The sequence below is a fragment of the Poecilia reticulata genome, chromosome 1 (genome assembly GCF_904066995.2).
Source record: "Poecilia reticulata chromosome 1, P_reticulata-male-v2, whole genome shotgun sequence".
In the NCBI taxonomy this organism is placed as follows: domain Eukaryota; kingdom Metazoa; phylum Chordata; class Actinopteri; order Cyprinodontiformes; family Poeciliidae; genus Poecilia; species Poecilia reticulata.
In genome coordinates this window covers 6,181,529-6,207,209 of record NC_088830.1, presented here as the reverse complement: position 1 = coordinate 6,207,209, position 25,681 = coordinate 6,181,529, and the positions used below count along the sequence as shown (strand labels likewise).

The following is a 25,681-nucleotide window of genomic DNA, read 5'->3' as shown; positions in this document are numbered from 1 at the left end:
TCAGTATTGACCGATATGAAACACTTATACTGTGATACATTTTTCAGCAATATTGCCCATTTGCAATGTACATTATTTTTGTTAACTGTGGGAAATTATTTAACAAGTCCAAAAGTATTAAGCCTGATAAGTTTTTAATGCATCCCAGCAACATTGAAAAGAAATTCTAGTGTGCAACAGTGACAGGATATAAGAATTAGACCTATTCCTAATATTTGCTGCCTACTTGCAACACGAAGAAGCTGTTTGTAGACCAACTAACGTAAACCTTCACTTAGGTATTACTAGACAACATGTGCTATTAGCCGCCTGGCGCTACAGGGTTGCTGGATGCTGGTGTCTCTCTGGCAGTCATTGGGCAACAGGCGAGGTACATCCTGGGCTTGACATCAGTTCATCACAGGGCACAAGACAATTTTAAATGTCAGAATTTAAATTGCGATTAATATACTACATCGTTTTACGTGGAAATGCCATGCCCTGGTCTTATCTGCTCTACTTATCTGTTTTAGTATATAATTGACTGAGTCTAAAAGGGTATAGGGTTGTAAATTAGATTTTTCTCCACATGGATGTTTTTATATGTTGCCATGGTGTTTATCACTCTGGTTCCAAGGCAAGAAGGTCAAATCTTGGCTGTACTGCCCTTTATTCCTCCAGTCATCTATTAACCGTAACAGTGATTTTTTTTTTTGACATATGAAAACAAAAGACATCTAAATGTGCCTCCAGTCCAGTGGATGAACTTCCCATTTAGCAGTGCTGATTTCTGTTCAGTTACAAAATGAAGACGGACACTTAGGCGGTGCAAGTGGCCAAGTCACAAAGTAATCTTCACATTGCAGACTTGGACAAACCTATAACTAAACTCCAACCTGCTGCTTTTCAGTCTACAATGATTTACTCTCTTGTGCCTAATTCAAGTCTTTCACCAGTCCTCTCTCCTCCTCCCCTCTTTTCAGCTTTTGGCTTTTTCCATCTGAATCCGTTCATCCATTATCTGGCCACTCTCCCTCTGTCTCTGTCATTGTCTCCCTCTGTCTTCCATTAAGTCTTGTTCTCAGAATCCCCATAGCTGCTCCTTTCCTCTCCGCTTTCCCTCATCGGTCCCTGCGGTCCCCATTACAGAGAGAAGCAGAGACATTTTTTTCTCCCTCCCTCTTCCTGCAGGGCAGCAATCATCGGTTATTAAACTTGGTGCCTAAAACAAATGTTTTCCAGTGGTAAAGGTTTGGAAACACATTTCCTTTACCCCAGTGAGGTAACCGAGAAGAATGCTCACAGATTTCACATCTAGACACGATGCTGTTCACACATTTTGAGGAACATGAATGTTCCTGGCTTTATGAACTAGATTAGGAACACAAAGAGAATCGATTCTTATCTAATGAAATTAGATTATTAGAGAATTCTGATTTTTTTTTTCATACGTCTTTGAAAAGCTTTGAGAAGTACCACGTCTTCTTACCAGGGCTTCAGCCAGCAATTATTTTAGTAATCGATTAATCTATAAGTTATTCTGGTGATTAACTAACTAACTAGATTAAACAAAGGAAACAATCTACATATTTTCCATTTACCAAATTATTCATTTACAGTAATAGAAATTCATTATCAGATGCAGATAAATAAATAATTCTGTTCTTTTTTTCAATAAGAAAATTAACATTTTATAGCCAAAAATGATATAGCATCCCATTCCCTTAGTAAATCTGAACCAATGAAGCTAAGGCTAATCCACTAGAGGAGCTTTGACAAAAACATACTTACAGACAAAGATGTTTTATAAATGTACAGGTCCTTCTAAAAAAATTAGCATATTGTGATAAAGTTCATTATTTTCCATAATGTAATGATAAAAATTAAACTGTCATATATTTTAGATTCATTGCACACCAACTGAAATATTTCAGGTCTTTTATTGTTTTACTACTGATGATTTTGGCATACAGCTCATGAAAACCCAAAATCCCTGTCTCTTAAAATTAGCATATCATGAAAAGGTTCTCTGAACGAGCAGTTAACCTCATCATCTGAATCAACAAAGTAACTCTTAACACCTGCAAAAGATTCCTGAGGCTTTTTAAAATTCACAGCCTGGTTCATTACTCAAAACTGCACTCATGGGTAAGACTGCTGACCTGACTGCTGTCCAGAAGGCCATCATTGACACCCTCAAGCAAGAGGGTAAGACACAGAAAGAAATTTCTGAACGAATAGGCTGTTCCCAGAGTGTTGTATCAAGGCACCTCAGTGGGAAGGAAAAAGTGTGACAGAAAACGCTGCACAACGAGAAGAGGTGACCGGACCCTGAGGAAGATTGTGGAGAAGAACCAATTCCAGACCTTGGGGACAGAGCCACCGTGCACAGGCGTGTGCAGGAAATGGGCTACAGATGCTGCATTCCCCAGGTCAAAGGTCAAGCCACTTTTGAACCAGAAACAACGGCAGAAGCATCTGACCCGAGCTACAGAGAAGCAGCACTGGACTGTTGCTCAGTGGTCCAAAGTACTTTTTTCGGATGAAAGCAAATTTTGCATGTCATTCGGAAATCAAGGTGCCAGAATCTGGAGGAAGACTGGGGAGAAGGAAATGCCAGAAGTTCAGTGTCAAGTACCCAGTCAGTGATGGTCTGGGGAGCCATGTCAGCTGCTGGTGTTGGTCCACTGTGTTTTATCAAGGGCAGGTCAATGCAGCAGCTATCAGGAGGTTTTGGAGCACTTCATGCTTCCATCTGCTGAAAAGCTTTATGGAGATGAAGATTTCATTTTTCAGCTCAACCTGGTACCTGCTCACAGTGAGAAAACCACCGACCATGGTGTTATTGTGCTCAATTGGCCTGCCAACTCTCCTGACCTGAAGCCCATAGAGAATCTGTGGGATATTGTGAAGAGAAAGTTGAGAGACGCAAGACCCAAAACTCTGGATGAGTTTAAGGTCATCGAAGCATCCTGGGCTCCATAACACCTCAGCAGAGCCACAGGCTGATTGCCTCCATGCTGCATTGAAGGCTGCAAAAGGATTCCTGACCAAGTATTGAGTGCATAACTGAACATAATTATTTGAAGGTTGACTTTTTTGGTATTAAAACACATTTCTTTTATTGTTCGAATGAAATATGCTAATTTTTTGAGACAGGGATTTTGGGTTTTCATGAGCTGTATGCCAAAATCATCAGTATTAAAACAATAAAAGACCTGAAATATTTCAGTTGGTGTGCAATGAATCTAAAATATATGACAGTTTAATTTTTATCATTACATTATGGAAAATAATGAACTTTATCACAATATGCTAATTTTTTTAGAAGGACCTGTATATGTTTTTGCATAGTTTTGGTTTAATCACGGGCTGCACAGTGGCGCAGTTGGTAGAGCTGTTGCCTTGCAGCAAGAAGGTTCTGGGTTCGATTCCCGGCCTGGGGTCTTTCTGCATGGAGTTTGCATGCGTGGGTTTTCTCCGGGTACTGCGGTTTTCTCCCACAGTCCAAAAACATGACTGTCAGGTTAATTGGCCTCTCTAAATTGTCCCTAGGTGTGAGGGTGTGTGCATGGTTGTTTGTCCTGTGTGTCTCTGTGTTGCCCTGTGACAGATTGGCGACCTGTCCAGGGTGACCCCGCCTCTCGCCCGGAACGTTAGCTGGAGATGGGCACCAGCAACCCTCCCGAACCCACTGAGGGACAAGGGTGCAAGAAAATGGATGGATGGTTTAATCACTACTGAATGTTGTTTTTAACAAATAGCCTTTTTTGAGCCTGTATGCTCAAGTTAACAATTAATCGATTACAAAATTAGTTGATGATTATTTCTCTATAGTGGATTAATCTCGATTAATCATGATTAATTCAACAAATTGTTTCAGGCCCACTTTTTACCTCTCCAAACGTTCTCCTTGCAAAGCAGCAATTATGATATCACCTCAATAGCTATCAGCCATTCTTTCATTGTTATTATTACTACACTATTACCACTAATGTTCTCTACAACTCCTCTGTGTTCTTCAATCAATCAATCAATCAATCAATCAATCAATCAATCAATCAATCAATCAATCAATCAATCAATCAATCAATCCATTTTATTTACAAAGCACCCTTCATACTAAAACAGGGGTGTCAAACTCCAGTCCTCGAGGGCCGTGTCCTGCAACTTTTAGAAGTGCCTCTGCTGCACCACACCTGAATAGAATAATTAAGTAATTAGCAAGGCTCTGGAGAACTGAGGAGGTAATTAAGCCATTTGATTCAGGTGTTTTGTACCTGTGGCACATCTAAAAACTGCAGGACAGCGGCCCTTCAGGACTGGAGTTTGACACCCCTGTACTAAAAGGAGCTCAAAGTGTTGTGCAAATCAATAAAAAAACAATGACCCACCCTCATGGAAAAACACACAACAGTAGAGAACAGCATATTAACGCTCTGTTAGTACGATGTCTTCACAAAGCAACTGTTTGGAGTGGAGTTTCTAGGCAAACTCATCAGACTGAAAGTGGTTAAACATGTTCGTATGCACACCACAGTTTTCACATTTTTCTTCACAATTATGTACTTTGTGATGATCTATGATGTACATAAGTAAATATGTTGATAAATATAAATTTGCAGATGATAAAATGTAAAAAATAAAAAAAAAAGGTCTACGGCTAAACAAGTTCACAAAAACCTTTTAGCACTCGGTGCGTCTTGTTCTGCCGATCTCCCAATTCCAGCAACCGACGGAGGAGCCACCAGGCTTTAATAATGGATTATTTCTCCATATATCTTCCTACAATCTGCCTGGAAATGCATCTCAGTCATTTGGACGACTGATAAGGTTCCCACTCTTAATCAGCGTCTGCAGAGTGTGACAAATGTAATTCCCGTTGAGACCTTCAATAGACTTAATGGACAAAGCCCTTTTTTAACTTGACCTGGGACCTTGACAGTCCATCACTGGAGCCCTGCCGCCATGTGTGCTCTCACATCCAAAAGCAATTTAGAGCCAATCGATCTTGATATGTTTTTAAACCGAGATGAAATCTGATTACCCAGAGAAAACCTATAAGTTTACGGAGAAGGCGTGAAAACCCGACACTCGACGCCACCACCGTACAGCCCGATCATCAATAGATATCAGAATTTACCGTGCCGAACACCAGAAATAATGTATTGTCCCCACATAATCAGTCAACTGAAACGGTGGACACATTCTAATATTGTTGCTGAAAAGAAGGAGAAAATTAAGCTTCTAGAAGTGGAAGAAAAATTTTGTCAAGAGTACGAAACTTTGCATCGCCCCTCTCAGAAAGCCGTCTGTCACGCAGGCTCAGGTCCGTCAGGAAGTCATTAATCCAAAAGATTCTTGAGGCATCCGGTCTGAACCTGTTTAAGTTTTTTTCACAGGTAGTGGAAATAGGCTTCAACCTCTGGGAATTTCTAAAGCAGATGTGCATATATATATATATATATATATATATATATATATATATATATATATATATATATATATATATATATTTCCTTGACGGAAAATCTATTTCCTGATTAAGTTGATGAACACAGGCTCTGCTGAGGAAATATAGTCAGAATTTGGCTTTTTACTCTGTTGTTAAACATAAGTTGGTTAAACATAGCACTGATTTTTATTGTGTTTTTCTAACACTACTGAATAATATATTTAAAACCTGGATCATATTTTTCAGATTTATATGATGTGATGCAGTCTGAAGTGCATAATCCCTACGCCTAGGCTACAACTTTTATAGTGCCTGCCATAAGCAATTAGTGGGATTAACTGGATTAATTGTGATTAATCGTGATTATTCGACTATTGAAATAACTGTCAACTAATTTAGTAATTGATTAAATGTTAACTGGAGTAGGCAGACTCAAAAAAGGCAATCTGCTGAAAAAACCCCCAACATATTCAGAGAAATAATCAAACCAAAACTACAATATATAACGATATGCATTCTTGTTAAAAAAAGGAATTGAGTTATTTGTTTTTCCATTTTTAATGTGTTTCTAATACTACCTAGAAAATGCTTAAGCAGTTCAATAAAAAGTCTGCCAAATATGCTAGTCTTTTAATCGATTAATCGTCACAATAATTGATTAATCAATTACTAAAATAATCGCTAGTTGCAACCCTAACCTGGCAGTAGTGAATAACACAGCAACAATGAAAGAAGATACTTTGAAAAGCAATAGAGTTGGGTTTTTTTCTTTTTTCTTTTGGTCTAATTAGCAGCATGCTCTACAGTAATTAGAGTACCCTACTGCACAGAGTGCTGAAATCTGCTAATGCTTCGCGTCTCGCTACACATCAACCCCCAAAATCTTACAATTTTTGAGTGGGTGTCGGCAGTTTGGAAGAAACAGGAAAAAAGGAGAAGACGGGAGACGGAGATAAAAGGACAAAGACTTTGGCCCCCATGAGGGCAGAAAACAGACAAGAGTAGGCGATAAACACAGAGGATGATAAAGCAAGGCTCGGCCTTTGGGGAGTAGTGTAATCTGAAAGCAAGAGACCAGAACCGGCAAGAGCCATCTGATGAAATCTAACAGAAAGGAGCAAGAAAGGGGGGAAGAAAACGGAGAGAGATATTGGACATCCATTAAAAGTTGGTGATGTATAATTTAAGGAAGCCCGTTTTCCCGTGCTTGCTGTTGTATCTGAATTATATTTGTATCTGTTCTCTTTGGATGAGCTTGGTTTGTATTAATCCCGTGGATTTGCGATAACTCTCTCTTGATGCCTTGTTACATCCATTTCCATTTTTTTGAAGGTTAAGGTGTGTTTGCAGTTTCGGTTTCTGTGTTGAGAATCAGGATTTCACGCCGTTTTTTTCTCAAATATGAATCAGCATGAATCCGACATAAATCCAACTTAAAAATAAACTCAGCAATTTATCCAAGCACAGTCAATGCTGAGATTATTCTACCTTTATTGGCAAAATATACAAACTACCAATATGTTTGAATTATCCTTGATTGTTCAAACCTATTTTATTTCCTCAGACTTATTGGGTATTTTTATTGATTTATCTGTATTTCTAACATGCAAAGAAACACTTTTGTCAACTATCCTTATTTATGAGCTGTTCCATCCCAATCAGACCTAATGCAAGTAATTGAGTAAATCAATGAGTAGTCACTAGGTATTCAATAGGTGTATAGTGCTGAATCTGGATTAGATGAGATTAGTTTGATTTTACTATTTACTCAGAAAAATAGGAGTAAATGCATCTTGGTCTATGGTAGCCCAAGATGCATTTTCAAAACTTCAGTGTAAATAAACAGGTATTGGAAAGGCGATGTAAAGGTTTGGAAAACATTGTTCCTCTGAACTGCTAGGATAACTTTGGAATTGTTTGTTTCTCCATTTGACTCTCTAGAAACAACGTCACCATTTGTTCGCTGAAGGAATTTCAAACACAAGATACTAACTACAGGAGTTGGCTTGTAAATAGTTACATTTACTTGAGTAACTTTTTTTTTTTTTTTTAATTACATTTGGGAGTATTTTTACTACTCTACATTTTACTTTTACTTGTGTAATTTTATTCTGAAGTATTTCTACTCTTGATTAAAATTTCTGGATTCTCAACCCACTGAATGAACAACAAACATGTTTTAACCAAAAAGTCACCAAACTCAGACACACACCTGCAGTTTTTGTTAAAGTTTCATCAGTTTTTTATTGAAATAAACTGATTTTGAAACATTTCCTTTTGCCTGACTTTGTTATTTTTTGTTACTTAAATGAAATATTGTCATTTTGATCTGAAAAATATCAAAATTTCCACTTAACTTTACATTTTGCTCCATCTGATGATGTAATTTTTAAACATTAAACCATTATAAGCTTGATCAGTTACTCAGTACTTGAATATATTTTTTTTTTCTTTTTTTTTTTTTTTTTTTTACCAAATACTGTTTTAGTCTTACTTTAGTCCTTTCTTGGATGGCTACTTTTTACTTACACGGTGCGTTCAAACCAAACACGTTTTGAGCACCAGGCTTCAAACTTGAAGCAGACACATTTTTGATGCGTGTAACACGTTTGGTGTGAACGCACCATTACTTGAGCAAAAATATGTTGAAGTAGTGCTATTCTTACTTGAGTGTAACTTATGGATTCTCTACTCATGTTGGCTAACTACATATGAGCCCCACTTAAGTTATTTTGTCATCTTAGTTTCTTTTAAACCCTCTATTGGCACAAGTACACACAATAACATTTGGCCAACCAGATGCACAACTGATCAATAAAGAAAGCAAAATGTAAAATATTTCCTGCACGTCCTCCCCCCCTTCATTCTCTTCCAATTTTCTGTCCGATCTGCAAATAAGCTCCACTGACGCCAGAAAAACCTGAAAATAAATAACAGCTCACATGAATTGCGTACTGCCTGCTGCGCCATTTAAAATCAGATTTTCTTTTCTTCATCATGGCAGAGTCGAAGGAAGAAAACAACCACGTTCACATCAGATGTAAATTCAGATTGCACAAAGAATTTAATCTTTTCATTGATTGTTTGGGTAAAAAAAAAAAACACAGAGGGAGACGGGAAATGTATGAAGATCCCAAATGAATTACTTTTTGCTGCCGTTTCTGTGTGTCGTGTCAGTCTGACAGCTTGTCCACGCGGGGCCACATTCCCACACACACCACAGTAATCCAGTGTTCAGACGAGATAGGCTGTGCCGGGTGAGCCTCCAGACTCAAACAACATATTAGATCTGGTTGGTTGATCTTCCTTACCAATTTACTGGACACCTCTCCGTCCCTCATCCCTCTCTCCCTGCCTCTGTCCGAGCAACTTCAGAAATGTTTACCCTTTCATCCCTTTTTTGTTCCACAAGTTTTTTGTCTTTTTTTCCTACGATGTTGGCTTCAGCCATGCGGATATTTAGTTTCTTGGAGAAATCAGCAACAAGGAGGCTGTAGACTTATTCCCCAAAATGAACCAGTAAAATTTTATTCAAAATGGTGTTGGTTCCATAAACAAACAGCTCAAATTACATCAAAGAAAAGAAATATTTTAATAGTAACTATGGGATTGCAGGTAATTTGATGTCGTTTTGAGTTTACCGCATCTCAAAATGAATAGCATGATTGTTAGCAATAAGGTCAAATGCCTATTAATCCATTTGAGTGATAGCTACTTATGTTACTTATATCAGAGGTCTCAAACTCAGGTTCATTTTGGGCCACATCAAAAATCAGAATGTTCTCAAAGGTCCGGTTGTGCGAGAAAGTATTGATAAAACCCATTATACTGTCAAAATATGAATAAGTAGTTGTCCCTACTACTACTATCAAAATCACCAGCGTGATTTTGATCGTTTTTTTCCTTTCTTTTTTTTTTTCTTTTCGTTTTTATTGCAATCAAGTCACAGATTTTGTGGCGCTAATTTATAAATATTTGCAAGGAACGTTTACAATATTTACGCTAATGTATGATGTCAAATGTGATTTTAAACTCAATGTTTTTGACCAATTTTGAGAAAAACTTGCAGTAAAATCAGAGAAAATGTGGGAAGCTGATTATTTTGTGTAAATTTTGCAGATTTGTGAACAACTGGAGAGACTCATTGATGTCATTTGAAGTCTAGAGGGCCACATAAAAAGCTACGGTGGGCCAGATTTGGCCCCCAGACCTCGACTTTGACACATGTGACTTATATGAACAACGCAAGGAACTGATTGGTTAAAATGTCTTTTTGTCACCTCTTAGCTGACATGCAAATTCAAACATTCATTTTGACCTTTAAAATTCTAAACCTGAAATGGTTTTGGTTCTGTCTTTCTGTCTCACATGCCAAACCGTCTGGTTTATTTAAATAACTTTGCTGTCGAGATTCAAGCGATCTAACGAGTTGCAGATGCAACATTTTAGCCTGAAGTGCCGCTAAAGCGTATAAACAAGTTCATAAGCGCTGTGCAGCTCCATAAGCAGCCTTCAGACGTTTTCCCGGGGGAATTCAGCACAGCATAAAGGCTTTTATTGTTGGTGTAAAGCCAACAAATCTGTGACATGAGAGCTGAGAGCCAGAAATCAAGAGTGAAAAGTAACTAAAAAGAGAAATATTCATCATGAACGAAATCCAAAATAACTTAAAATTAATGATAAAATGCTCAAGTTGTTTTTTTTTTCTTCTCCGTTTTGGAATTCCAGCTAAAAGGAGTTAAAAATGTACTCGGCCAGGCTTTTATAGACATAAAAATCACTGAATGGTCTTGTTTCATGTCTTTCTTTTCGGAGTGCTTTTACTTGGTCACAGCTTAAAAAATAAATTGTGAGATGTCTGTGGGTTTAAACAGAGAGTGGCAAGTGCATCATGGTCAGTGAAAATTAGTGTGTAATTTTGTAATTTATGTTAAAAAAATGTGTGTGACTTGAACAAAAATAATTTCATACCCTGAACTATAATTTTAGTAAATATCTGACCAGCATGAAAACACTCAAAAGGTTTGAAAAAGGGATGTGCTGTGGTGGTGCAGAGGTTAAGCACAACCCACATATGGAGGCCTTAGTCCTTGACGTGGCCGTCGCTGGTTCGATTCCTGGCTTTGGCGTCCTTTGCTGCATGTCTTCCCCCTTCTCTCATTAACCACTTTTCTGTCAATTAACTATCAAATAAAGGCCACTAGAGCCAAAAAAATCTTTAAAAAAAAAGGCTTGAAGAAAATAAGACGTTTTCAGACTGTGCAGTGCTGTTTGTATTATGGCCAATTATAATCTGCTTTGTTCCAGTTGTGTTAATAAGGACAGCTGTGTTTTCATTTTTTAAAGGGAGGATATTATGTAAAATCGTCTTTTGACCTTTGTATCATATAACAATGTAAATCCCTCATCACTAACATACATGGAGTGTTGCTTCATACTTTTGTGTATGTTTGAGAAATCATTGAATCTCCAGTGGAGCCATTCATACTTGATTGTGCTATAAAGTGACACATAATGTATTTTGTTCAAATAAGTGTTCAGAGAACCTTAAGAATGAACTAATGGAGAAAACACAAAATATAAAATATCAAATGCAAGGGGTGGGGGGGGGGGACTCTTTTTACTTGCAACACTTTCACTTTCCTTGTCATTAAGAAAAAGTTGCCAGTTTTTGCACGTTTGTTTCCGGAGCTCTCCTCATTTAAACCCAAACCTTGTCAAGGCCACTTCTGTTCTTTCTACTTTCCGTCTTTTAAACACTGACTGCACTGACGTGTTACGCTAGGGTGGATCTTCAAAAACAAACAGCCGACACGACCGTTTCAACAGAAAATCTGCTTCCACAAAATATCATTGTAATTACACACATCGATTACAGATTATCATTTTAACTGATTTTAAGTTTAACTGTCCTGCCATAAGTAACTTTTACGAAGCTAATTCTTTTATTAAACACTGCAACACAATGTTGCGCATTAACTCTGATCAATTTTTCAATTTGCAACGAGAACTGGAATGAAACTGAGTATAAGACTTTTTATCAAAAGTTGAACAGAACAGAAAAGAAAGGAGAATATGGAGCACAATAATGTGTTCAATGATGACAACCTGATGTGAGGGAAGAAGTTATTTGACGAATCAGGCTGGAATAAAGGAAAATAATTAGAGGAAATCAGAGCACTTTTCGAGTCATTATGCTGATATGCGGCTGAATGAATGAATGAATGAATGAATCACCAACCAGCCAGAGTAAAAAAGGTAAATGATAGAAAATACATATATCAGGTCAGAAGAGAAAGAGAAAATTTGAATGCTTTTTAAAATTAAAGACTAACCGTACAAGCAGTTGTGTAAGTAGAAATGGTAAAAAATAGAAAGAGCAAAAAAATAGTGTAACGTGAGAAGATCGACCCTGTAATAAAAAGAAAAATAATATTACAAACATAAAAATGTAAAAGGAGAAATTTAATTCTAAAGTTTTATCATTGAGTTTGCTTTTAATTATCTGCATGACATTTTTTGTTCAATGTTTAATTTAAATCATGTTTATTTTATTTTTGTCTCAGTGTGAAGCCCTTTTTGATTTTTAAAAGGTAAAAGTGCTACATGACTAAAATCTACGTACATATAAGTATAATCTATTTATTGTTATCATGGGATTTGGGTGAATGGGCCAGTGGACCATCACATGGACACAGAAATTTAACAAAAATTGTAAAAAAAAAAAAAAAGTCAAGTCAAGCAGATAGGGCTCCAAAAAATGACAAAGCAAAAGGCAACATCAAAACTAATCAAAAAAAAAAAAAAAAACTGCAGACTGGAACTCCTTTGAAAAAGGAGATGAAGTCAAGATGCAGGTGAAAAAAAGAGGAGGGAGAACCCTGGACACAGGAAAAAATATTTATGTCAAATAAGTTAAATTAAAAGAAAAAGTGCTGTGGTGACTGTGGAAGAAACAAACTCTGTGAGTAAATATATGCTTTGTGACACGAGGAGGCATTAAAGAGATTAGATGGAGGCTTGTTTAGTGCTGCGGCTCCGGCCTACTGGGACTATTTTACTGGCTGCTGTGTCATGATTCTGGCATGAAAGCAATTTTGAGTGTTGGCTCTGACAACATCGATAAGCCAAATAAACATACAAGTGGACATGCTCAAAGAGAGGAAGGGGCAAGAGAAGTGATAATGGAGGGATGTGGGGATAACCTGCTGTAAAAAATATACAAAGATAGAGATGGGGATTTTTTTAACAAGAGAAAAGAGAAAAGAAATATTCTGAAATTGATCAAATTCGTCATGGTTTGATGGCAAAACTGAGATTTTAAAATTCGCAAATCATAGAACGGCTGTCGATGTTCACATGCTTATGAATGTGTTCTAAGAATTACAAATATAGACAACCAACATCTGTTAATAGTGTGTGTGTATTGTACAGTGTGTGTGTGTGTGTGTGTGTGCGTGCATGCGTGTGTGTGTGTGTGTGTGTATTGGGGCAGAAAGGGTCAGATTCTTGGCGTTCCACCGTCTCAGGATGGAGTACATCACATTTCTCAACCACATCAACAAGCCAATACTCATCAAACCAAAAGTACAAAAACTCAAGACATTTAAAAGCCATGATACTGGACATTTTTCAAGTAACAACCAGCTTTAGCTTCTATAACCTGGCATGTATTGTAAGTTGAGAACGCATCCATTTTGTAGATAATATTTCTTCTTTAACAGCAATGATAAACAGCAGATAAATAATGGGAAGCATCATTTAGGAGGTATAATTTCTTGTCATATAATTGACTTAGAATTTAAGGAGATCCACAAACACTGAAAACACCAAGCAAGTTGACACTGAATCCCTTAAACAAGCAAACTTGTTGTTTACGCACCAATAAATCACACGCTATGAGCAACGACTATAATTGGATAATTGGATCATCTAAAACCTTGTGGGTTATAAACGACTACATCTACGTCAAATGCGATGAAACTGCTCCTCTGAAGGAAGCAGACGAAACAGAAACCTGTTGAATGTGGACAGAGTGGAGACATCAAAGGACAGTAAAATGAAAGCTGGAGCAAGGGTAGAAAAAACCCCCAGGAAGAACAGAGATGTGGATGAAATGTTGATGAGGAGAGAAGGTTAGCTTTTAGTTTGTGGGGCCAAAGCTCTGTACAAAGGAGCCATGTGTTTCTGCTTTGCTGTAAAGAAAAACTCTTGTATGTATGCTCTCATGGGATGCCAGAGAAAGGTCATAGTGATTCTGACCTGTTTATTTTTCTGATCACTTAGGGTCAGATGAAGCACTAGGCATTCGCTACAATCTTAAAGTAGATTTATAAATTCTGTCCTCTTATTCTTCTTTTTTTGACAAAATAATTTAAATTTGTGGGCACTGCAATGGTGCAGCGGTAAATACTTTAATCTCCCATGGCAAATACCCGGGTAGACCTAGCCCCGCCTCCGAGGATGAAGCTCCTCCTTTGAGGTCCGGTTTCCAAGGTGCCACTCAGCTCCTTCAGACTAGCCAGCAGCCATTAGCAAACACCTGGTGGAACAGCACATCTGCGGCTGTTAAAGTGTTAATAGAGGAGCCATGTTGTGATGACTTTCCTGAAGGCAGTTTCAGAAAGAACAGGAGCTTCTTAAAGAGACAGAGGCTCAATTTTGAAGTCAAATTTCTATTAAGTTTGATATATGTAGCATTTTTATAACAGCCGGCATTAACATAGTTACTTGATTGTGCAATAAAATGGCTCTGTATGGCTGGAAAATACATCATACTGCCATTTAAAAATAAAATTAATCATGTCCATTTTGTTAGTAACATAGTTTATGGCATTGTTAGCAGCATTACAACTGACTAATTTGAGAAAATGTATGATATATTGCCAATTTTTAAAGTAAAATTAATTTGTTAATGAGCCAAAACTGCTAATATCAAAGTCTCTAAGATTGACTAGTCTATTCTCTAATAGACTAGTCGATCTATTAGAGCAAGGGTGTCCAAAGTCGGTCCTGTAGGGTCGGCATCCTGCGTGTTTTAGTTCTCTCCCTAGTGGTTGTAACAACCTCCTCAGCAAGTCAATGTGATGCTTAGACCTCTAATGAGCCATCATTTGATGCAGGCGTGCTAAACCAGGGAGAGAACTAAAACATGCAGGATGCCGGCCCTCGAGGACAGACTTTGGACACCCCTATATTAGAGTCTTTTCATTCCTGGCATTTCAAAAGTGATCTTCTTCAGCACACACTAAAACCAACTCTTCCATCTCCCCTGACGCTTTTCTACTTGTGCTTCCACATCCATAGTTACTCCATCTTCCACTCTGATTTTTTCTCGTAACGTTTTTCCTTCTTTTCTTTCCCCCTCCCTTCCCTCTCCCTCCACAACAGTGTCAACCCTTTAATAATATACAAGCCCCTTGTCTTTCCTGGCAGCGGTGGCAAGATTCTTTGCAGGATTCAATCATGGCCTCCCCACTAATGAGATTAGCATGGCTAATGCACATGGCTCTTCCTCACTACATTACCGCTGGCGCGCGGCTGGTGTTCCACATTGCGGTAGAGTTCTCCTGACACAGCGGCTGATTGCCGGGCGACTGAACTAAGACGGCCTATGGTCTGACTTGGTCTTGTCAGAAGGGATGGAAGGAGGGAAACTCTCAGGTAATGCGGGACGGGGTGGAGTTTGCCCGCAAGCGAGTCGAGTCTTTGACGAAATATGGCCTAGGACGAGTAATTTCATGGGAGGTCTGCATGGGGAGGGCTTGGCAACGGCTCACAGCTTCCCACTGTGTTTGAGAAGCAATAGGGGAACCTGGCACTCGGAACAGGCAGAATGGAGAGGCAGACTCTGGATGAAGAGATGATGAAACAGATTAGCTTAGCATCCTGGGGTTTCATTGTTTGGCCATATGCTAATCACAGTCCAAACATGTTTACCAAAAGCTAGGAACAGAACATTGTTTTATTTTAAGTATGACTTAACTGAAGCAGCGGGTCGGATATAAATGATGAATTGCCATCTTTAGTATTTGTTAATGGATGCAAAAATCTACCCAATAAACACAGCTCACACACACTCACAGTCTAAAACAATGATTTAGAAAAAATACAGAAAGCCAAAAGGCACAAGAATATAATAACGTGTGTGATTGGTTCAGTCGATAGTCTGTTTGTATTTAAGTGGTGACATTCGTTCACTACTTTCATTCTAACTCAAATTTGATTATTTTTTAATTGATTGATCCAAGACATAGCAACATGGACTTAGAATTTTGTTTTGTAGTATTATTGTGATAACGATATTAAAAACTATTTATTACTTCTTTCTTTTAGGCAACTGTATAACAACATCCATAGAGCCACAAACACAAACATCGTTCTTGGAAAACGTTCCCATTTGAAATATTCTTATTTTAGACGCCACTTAAAGAAGTGTGATTTAACCTGAACTCAGTAACTGTATTTAACCGTATTTTCAAATTTCTCCTTACTATTAAAAATAGCCAACAGACTCAAACAAAACAACATTCAATCCATTAAAAATGTATCAGTTTTTGCATCTCACCAAAACCAGAGATCAGAGGACGAGGAGGTTGTCCTGCTGAAACCAAACAGGTACAGCTCATAAGCTGCTCAGAAATATATTTGTCTTTCCTAGATGGCAACAGATTTCATCATCTTCCATTGCAATGTTTTCAACGTCACCATGACATGAAGTCATGAACACACAGATCCACTTCCAGGGAGCTGACTTGGTCAGAAAAGTTCCTGCAGAACATTTTCTTCTTCAAGGCGCCACTGGCAACAGTTGCCTTGCTTCATCAGCTACACAAGTTGGGCCAGGACTGGTCAGAACCCCCAAGACGCAAAAAAAGTGTTATTGTGCTTATTGTATTCTATTTCACGGTGGAGCGCCGCTGAATGCTGTCAGTTGATCTTGCTGAGGGGAGGAAAAAGATTTAGTGCAGGATCCTTCACCAGAAACATGGTGACCCGTCAAGCTTCGTTAAGAACAAGACTGAGCAACAGACTCCATGTCTGCTAGCTGGTTGAAATGACAGATTCTCATATTGGAACTAAATGTACGAACGGAGAGACTCACCTCTACTTGAGCTGCAGTTAATTCAAAACATGCAGAGGTGGAGACGTCCTGTCCGCTCGAGAACACCGCCTCCTGGTTACAGTCTTCTAACTTCTTTGGTAAAGTGAAACTCTTTTAGACTCTGAATGCTGGGTAATATTTTACCCCTCCCAAAAAAATGTTATTTTCTTTTTCTTTCAAGAGTATCTAGAGGTCTATGTCCAATTTGATCCGGTTCCTGTGTCCAAGGAGCATCGGTAGCAACACTTCCCCTGGACAAAAACGAGAGAAAAGAGAGAGAGAAGAAAATGTAAGTAGGTTTTTTATTGTTTTGCTTTATTTTTACATATTTACAGAAAAGAAACTCAAAAGGAAAACCAAGTTAAACAGGGAGTACTGATTAATTATACATATTTGTAGAAAATCTCTGGCTCAATATTCCTAAGTACCTATAGCTTTGGGTGGACATTTATCGTATTGTTTATCATTTATCGTGACAAATGTCTCTGATTTATCAATAAATTTCAATTAACTATGTGTTAAAAAACCCAAAACAGTTTGCATTGTCGCGATTGTTAGTTTTATCATTTTCTACTATTTGTTCCATGACAGTATCATCGGATATCAACACATTTGAACATATGATTAAATGCAGTGACTTGTGCGCAGCTTAGTGATACAGATCACACTTATTTATATGACTGGTGTCCTTAAAAAAGCGTATTTGTTACGTTTTTATCATTACTGTGATAGTACTACAAAATATCATGATAACTTTCTACGTCCGTGTCACCCGTCCCTGTTTATGGCTGATTTCCATTCCAGTTTAAAACTGAGATTCATCTCATTAAGTATGCAGCGAATGTCTCTGCGTGGTGCCAGGAAGACGGTGTGGACCAGCTTCAGCTTTGAGAATAGTTCACAGCGGGAATAGTTCATGATTGTTGACAAGTGAGGTCATTTATTATTTATTCACTCACTTGCTTAGATTTGACATTCAAACTGGAAGAAAAAAAAAGTTCATAGATTATAAGGAAGGTGGGAGGGAAGCATCTGTTTACAGTAATGGAAGAGTTTTGCACAAACATGGAAAATATTCACAGCTTGTAGCAGGTTGTTTGGTAACAAATGCTGCAAAAACAATGCAGTAATGTTAACGATAAAAAGAGTCTTTTATATTAATTTGAAAACAAACACCAGAACTGAGCAATCTGAGCAAATAAAATTAGCTAGCATTATTCAACAGAATTTCAATACAGCTTAAATGTTAGTATTTACTATACCTGTTTTAATTATTACGACATAGTTAACACCATGTTGATACTCTTAATATGTGATATTTTATACCAGATTTATACAAATCTTCCATCCATACAATCCCAGTCGTAGAGGTAGCAGGTCTGGGAAAACGAGCTGAAACGTTTCCTCTGCCAGAGACGCTCTCTAGCTCCGTAGTGTCTAAAGTGAAGCCATCTGCAACCCTTAAATTGATTTGCAGCACCTGATTGTAATTAAAAAAAATTTCCAAATCAATTTGACGTAAATGGAAACTTACAATGGAAACTTAATGGAAACTTTTAAAACCTGCCTAAAGCAAAATGCGCCACTAACAAATTGAAATCGGTTTTCAGAGGGTTTTCTTGGACTCCGAACATTACGACACAATCTGTACTGGATATCAAAGTAAATCTGTCAAACAAAATGTTTTCGTATCACCATTTTGATTGTTTTACAGTTAATATACCACAACGTGCTTTCTACATTTTTGTGAAAGTATAACTTTCTTAAAAGATGTGATCTTGGAACAAACATTCGAAGGCTTTCTCGACTCAACAGCTTTGCTAAATAAAAAGAAAACAGATTTCCCATCCCAGCTTCGGATTGTACAGTAATCAACAGAAGTGAGCCAGTCTCGGGCATCTGCCAATGTTTAGCCTCTATCCAGTACTTGCATTTCATGGTTACGAACAGTTGTGAACTTCACTCAAGTGCATTAAAGCTATTAAAATCAACATTATGATTATATTAGCCTGACACTTCTGTAGCTTTGAACGCAGCAAAGAAAACAACCTTAATTCATCCTGTACATTGTGTCGCGTATCAAAAGAATAAACGGAAGAAAATCTTCATTAAGCGGTTCTTAAATCAAAAATATCAAACGTGTGTGGTTAAGTGTAAAGGGATGAGTCGATCAACAGTCAACGTAATACAAGAACATGCGAGGAGGCATGGGAAACTAGAGTGAAATGTACTCAGGCAACTTAAATGTCACAGCACATTAATGCAGGTCACCATCGGCTTTCATAACCTGTGAGTTATCGAGGATGGAGCTGGTGCAAGAGCTGGAGAGACATTAAGTAGAAGGAACCAAGATGAGTATTTTTATCTCCATCGGCTTGCGAGGCCTTTGGCGTTAAGCAAAGGTTAGAAGATGGGGGGGGTCACACGAGGGAGACAGAAAATAAAGAAGAAAAGCAAGTTAGATTGAATGTTAAGGAAGATGGCCGACTGTGATGTCAATAGGATAGCGGACCTGAGAACATGTGGAGAAGGGCCTAAATATGGGGGAATTTTTTTTTTCCATAATCTGAGAGCACACATTTTCAGTCTGAAAGCAGGATTTTATGTCTTTTGTTCTCAAAACTTAATACTTGTTCTTAAATTTTCATTTTGAAATCAGGACTTCATGTCTTTCTTCTCAAAACTTGTATTGTTTCTCCTCGCGCTCAGAACTTGTCTCCACTTGCAAAACTCTTTGCTCGCTTACGAAACATTTTCTGCTTGCTTCTGGAACAAAAATGCACCTTCGCTTGGTAACCTCTGACCCAATCAAATGAAAGTGTTGTACTGGGTGTGTTTGTTTCCTGTAAGCAAAAGTATTAAAGGTTTTGAGAATGAAAATGTGTGATCTCGAATTATGGCATATCCCTTAAGTAAAGGGATACATATAAATGCTAGAAGAAGAGTAGAAGGAGGAGCATGGCAGTTTGGACATTTATTGGAAACCAAAAAGGAAAACTGAAAAAAACAAATGTATGTGTTTTTAGGAGCTCACACCTGATCATTATCCACACTAAATACAGCTGTGGAAATAAGCCTCAGAGAGGTCAATGTTTGTCCTCAGTAAATATGTTTGTAATTGAGCTACTGACATGAAATTCACACCAAATGTTAACAACACAAGTAATCCACACAAATAAACAAACCGTCTGTGAACTATGTTATGTGTAATAAAGTGGTAGTACACATGCGGTGAGAAGAGAAGCATATTGTGATAGGTAAAAATATAGAACAATGTCATAACCTTTGTAAACTTGCTTTTTCAAAACCTACTGATGGCAGTGAGCAACGTCAGAAACATAATCCAGAATGAAAAAAACACAAGATTAATTCACCGTAAATCATCAAAGAGCATCTGTTCCTTGCAAAACTTGTGATAAATGAGTTAAAAATAATAAAACAATCAGAAGAGCTTTCCAAGACCTAAGACCTGGAATTAGAATAAGTATAAGTTATTCATCCTATTACAAAAATAACTGCATTTCTACTGACCATATAACATTTTGAAAACAAATGCACCTAATGGAAACACAGCACTTTTGAAAATAAAAACTACATTTTTATTTTTATAAAAACGCTTTGGTGCTGAGATGAGGTGGCTTTTTTTGTCGTATCAAAATTTGTGTATTTCGCAAAACTCCCAACGAAACACTTTTTTTTCGCATCACACAAGTCATGTGATCAACGAAAGGAAAAAGACGACAGGAAGTAGTTGGTCGGACGGTTTTCAGCAACTTTCTGAGTCAATAAACTTCTTCACTGAAATACAGCAATTGCAAGTGTGTTTTTGACATTAGTAGAATATTAAAGTCTTGCACACATTTGTAATGGAGTTGAAAAGTTGATGAGAAATACGCTCATTCGAAACTCCACTGAAGAAGAAAAAGCATGTGGAAAGTTTAAAGTTAAATTGTCCATAAAGCCTATCAAGAATATATTTGCTCAAATTATACTTTAACTTTTAAAATCACTACACATTATGTGTGGAGGAGAAACGGCACTACACATCATTCTGAAAACACCATGGCAACGGTGATGTCAGCAGGTCACTGCATCATTTTGTTGGGTTATCTTTGAACATATGGAACATGACTGAAGGAAAAAAAAGAAGGAATAGTTTTATCAGAACATCCATAATGAAACTCTAAAGATCAAATTTTTCTTTTTTCTTTCTTTTGATATTTCAGCAAGATAGTAAAGTGGTCAAACGCACACAGAGGAGGAAGCTCTCAGCCGGTTTCAGAAAATAAAATAGAACTGCTAGAGTTGACCAGTGAGTCACCTGAGGTGTATCCACATCACTTCCTGTATGAACTGATAATCAAAGCTCATAAAGAAAGTCCTCAGAAACTTCAATTCAAAGCTGTTTTTTGGACGAATGGGTCAAACTAAAATCTGTGAAATGCATTAGTTACATTTCAGAAAGTGTATTCAAATGTTCAATTCAGTGTACCGTCTAAATAACAGACTAACTTCTTTTGATTTCTGTGAGTTGACTTGTTTCCAATACCTGTTATGAATGTCACGAGAAATTAATGTCAGCGTTGACGTATTCAACAGTTTTTGGGAGTTTTTTAAATTTATTTTTTATTTTTATTACTGTGTAAAGTGAAATAGCTATAAATGGGATTTAGCAAAGGTGACAGAAGCGTATTAACACACGTCCTTTTTTTCCCCTCTTATCTGAGGAAGGGAGGGAAAAAAATCTGGCTCGAATTCAGACAAGAACAAATGTGTCAAAATGAACTTTTGATCCACGGCAATGCCCAACGGTGAGCTTTAGGCTATTTTGTTTTGGGGAAATGGAAAGAGAGAGGAAGGGAAAGCGGTGCATTACTGGACAGGACCATAGACGCCTGGACTGGCAGATGCAGAAATAAGAGAAAAGAGAAAAACTGCAAACGCAATAATACATTTATGTTAATTCAAGAAATATTTTTCTTGCACTTTGTTGTGGATCAGAGTAGGAGGGCTTATGGGGGCCGTTTTGTTTTTGGTTTTTTTATTGTCAATTTTCCTTTATCTTTTAACAATAATACTAGTTCACACAATTCTTTAATATAAGATCAGATTTGTTGCATTTTTGTGGAACCCATTTTATAGCACAATCAAGTATCTATGTTACCTTCAGTTGTTATGAAAAATGATGTGTCATTCAGGTGTTTTGTACAACCAGATGGTTGCCACAGGAGATTACAGGATTTCTCAAACATGCATGAAAGAATCAAAGTAACATTCCAGGTCTGCTTTTGATGAGGGAAAAACATTATAATACGGTGTCGATTTTACATTATACCGCCCCTTTAAGGTTCTTTTCTTCTGTGTGTACTGTGATGCTAACCAGTGCTACTTATGAACTTGTCAAACATATGAATAGAAGTCAAAGATATAACTGTTTAACGCAGTACTTTAACTATTTGATTTGACTTGAATTCTGTTCGACCACCCTCCGACCATCCGATCAACCTCCGTAACATCACCAACCATCCTGACCACCGTGCCAAGTATGAAAACTGACCAGAAATGATTTGATTTACTCTCCATAGAGTTAGCCGACATTAAAAACGTCACCCGGTCTGGTCTTACAGCCGACTGCCAGCCGCTACAGCAGATAGCAAGGCGAGGCTGTAGGAGAAAAAGACGCCTGCTGCCGCGCAAACATACAGTCTGTGCTCACATGTCAGCAGACGGAGGGTCTGTAAGAAGAAGAAAACATTAGAGTGTGGGCTTTGAAGGAGAGAGAACATAAGCTAGATTTACATAGAGTGGGGGTTTGAGTAGATGGCTGCATGTTTCTCATCAGCTGTCAGTGGATTCAGTGGAATCCATTTGGTCTATTGCTTTCCTCTTTTCATCCTCACCTTCTCCCCACAGCATGCCGGAGCCCAGATTACGTCCATTTAATACGGGATGCGAGTACGGAGGAAACCTTCACATTCGTGTTTGGTTTGCTCATTCCGTCCAATTCTTTTTTCATTTCTTCTCTGAAATCCAATATTTTCTAAATTATTAGCAGCTGAGTGAATAAAAATAAATAAAAATTAATGCTACAGCTATAATGTGTTTTGGTGATTCAGCTGTCTGCATTTTTCTTTTTTTTTTTTTTAAATATGAGTGGGTGAGCAGATGACATTTGGATGACTGCCACACAGTCAGAACACATTGCTTCTGTCAGTATTAATGGGGCAGATTTCTTTCTTTTTTTTAACACTCTAGGAAAATGAAGTTTTTACCGAAGTCTCAGAACCGGACTGGTCGAAACCAGTTCGGCCCGATTGTCAAAGAGATTTTAAAGTACATATAAATGTATGACTAATTGCAAGATTGTTATCATTTTCTTGAAGCAAAAAAAATAAAAAAAAAAAAAAAAAATATATATATATATATATATATATATATATATATATATATATATATATATATATATATATATATAAAAGTTAATTAGAAAACCAAATGGGCTGTAAAAAAAAAATCCTTTACCACTTTATTTTCTAAATATTACAATCCACTGTGAACAAATATTACAACGTTAAACGCACCATGAATAAAAGTTGAATATGACAAGACTCAAGCTACATGTTCCAAATTGGTTTTTTGTTTTTTCTACGTCTATAAATAGTTATAAACTATTTTAACCACTTAACTGCCACCCTTAAAAAGCTTCTATGTTAGTCAATGGGTTAAGAGGTTTTAAGTGGTGAAATTCAACTGCAGGGTAAAAAAAAGATTAAAGGAAACAAAAATTCACCTGAAAATCTAAAAGCACCAGATTGATATTTGAGATTTCCATTTTTATTCAAATGATCCTTTCACCTCCACAGTGTCATTGTGTAACAGCTAAAAGGTTTTGTTCTTTTAAAGTCACTACAGTGGATCATTGGAAAAGTAAAAGAAAAAATAATACAATTCATCCTCCGTGAGAAACTGGAAAAACTGGAAAAATGCAAATATTCAAATATTTTAGAAAAAAAAATCAGCAAACAGACACATTTTTCAAAAATTTTCTCAATTTCTAAAGAGAAATTCACGAGTTTCACCACAAATGGGCAGAACTGTTGATAATTTACTAATACAGCATGCATAAGATCACATCTAAAAATGAAACTTAATTAAGGCCTTTACATTCAGTAGCTTCTACTAGGACTACATTAAAAAATAATTACTGTTTAACAAAATCAATGACAAATTTTCTGTAAAATAATTCTGACTAAAGTACTTTCTGTTAGGAACCGCTAATAACTAATTATAACTCTGTGTAACTAACTTCTTGTTTCCCTGGCCCTTTAAGGGAAGAGATTACTACAGAGAGGGTAGGAGCTTCTTAAAGAGACAGAGGCTAATTTCAATGAGTCACATATAGCAATGATGAAAGATCAAATTACTTTCAAGCCATTTTTTATATACACAGCACTTTTATAACAACTGAAAGTAACGTAGTTACTTGGAAAATACACAACGCCCGCCCTTTATTATCAAACCATATCTTTCATACCACGCTTCAAGACGGGAGAGAGAACAAATCGTGGATTTCTGGTAAAGCAGGAACGAAAGATATGATACTGACAGACTGGAAAACAGGAATCAAAGTGAAGCAGGTAGAAAAATGACAAAATGACAACACTGCAAGAAAATATGAGCAGATTGGGAGGAGGGAGAGAAGAAGAAAAAAAAAAGACATTCAGTTGGCAGAGGACGGCGAAGGTGAACAAAGAGAGATGAGCAGCTATTTGGGTAGACTTGCATAAAACAAATGACTCAATGGTTTCAGAAGAAGGATATAAAGCTGCCAACGCACATCTAATGTTCACCAAGAGCTATGCATGGTGGGAAGACGAGATAAAAGGAACAACAACACAAAAAAATGGAGATTTTATTCTCAGCTTGTTTAGTAATATGGAAGGAGTTTCTGATATAATATAACAGATGAGGTAGGTCACTTTTTCTTCATAACTTGCACATCTCTCCTGTTTCTTGATGGGTTTTTTCCCCTTCTCCTCAGAAAACGTGGTGGTGGAGCTTGTGCCCGGATAGTGCAGGTCGTTAGCCCTCAACACAGTTGTCCAGAGTTAAGATTCGCAACCCTGGGCCCTTTGCTGCATCTCTTATCCTTTCTCTCGCTCTCTTGTCTGAAACACAGTGACTAAAGGCCACTAGTACCAAAGAAATCTCAAAAAGGTGAAGGCACTTCAGCAAAGAAAAACAAATTACCGCAAAGATTCCTCTATTTCAATTCCCTGCACTTTGTAGAGAACACTTCACATTTACCAAATAATGGCACTATCCAAAATTACAAACTGTGATTCACTGTTGATTACATTCTGCAGTGTGCAGATAAGAACAAGATTTAAAAAGATTGTTTTGACATGAAGGTGAGCTCCTTGGTTTAAAATGGTCATCTAAAAATTGATGTACCAATGACATGGTGAGCACATTCTGCTTAGAGCGAGCCTCTCTTCCTGAAAACAAAAACAAACTAGGTTTCGTCTGCTCAACTGGTTCGACACATTGCTGACTTTACTGTCTGAAAACAGAATTGTAATATTGCTACATGCCCTGCATTGCGTAAGTGATGGATATGTAAAAAATAATTCCATAAGAAAAAGCACAAAAATAACACTGAAAGTGGCAACAAATAGACCAGTTATTCTCAATTATTAACGTAATTACCAACATTTAATCAAGACTGCTCAGTCTGTATGTCTCTCAAAAGAGAAAACGTGCAAATGATTCACTGGGATGTGCATTTTCAGACTTGGTAAAAGCACACATGGGGTCACTGCGACCCCGTCAGACCGCGCACGCAGAGTAAAAGACTCATGGGTTCTAATTGACCTGGTCTCTTAATGCTGGAGGAGAGTTGAAAATACAAGAATAGTTGTAATTTCATAAAACTCCACAGCCAAATGAGAAATGCTGAACATCTTATGAATTAATAGTTGGTATCGGTTTTACAAATAAGCATATGCTTAACCTTTTAACAAACCAGATTGAAGTTATTATCAGACACAGGACTTTGAAACAACTGTTTAAACCACCGTCCATTTGGAAGGCAGAACCAGCGACTTGCTGAGTTGGTCACAACACATATTTATAACTCTACC

At 37.4% G+C, this 25,681-nt stretch overlaps 1 protein-coding gene across 3 annotated transcripts in view; it reads right to left on the bottom strand.

Annotated features, from left to right (window-relative positions):
* The window catches only part of elfn2a (extracellular leucine-rich repeat and fibronectin type III domain containing 2a), a 214,969-nt gene that overhangs the window by 124,039 nt on the left and 65,249 nt on the right, over positions 1-25,681 (bottom strand). For all 3 annotated transcript variants that reach the window (XR_014084301.1, XR_014084306.1, XM_008435591.3), the window contains exon 2: positions 16,539-16,789. The gene's annotated coding sequence lies outside the window, so the exon portion shown is untranslated. The remainder of the gene's footprint in view (positions 1-16,538; positions 16,790-25,681) is intronic.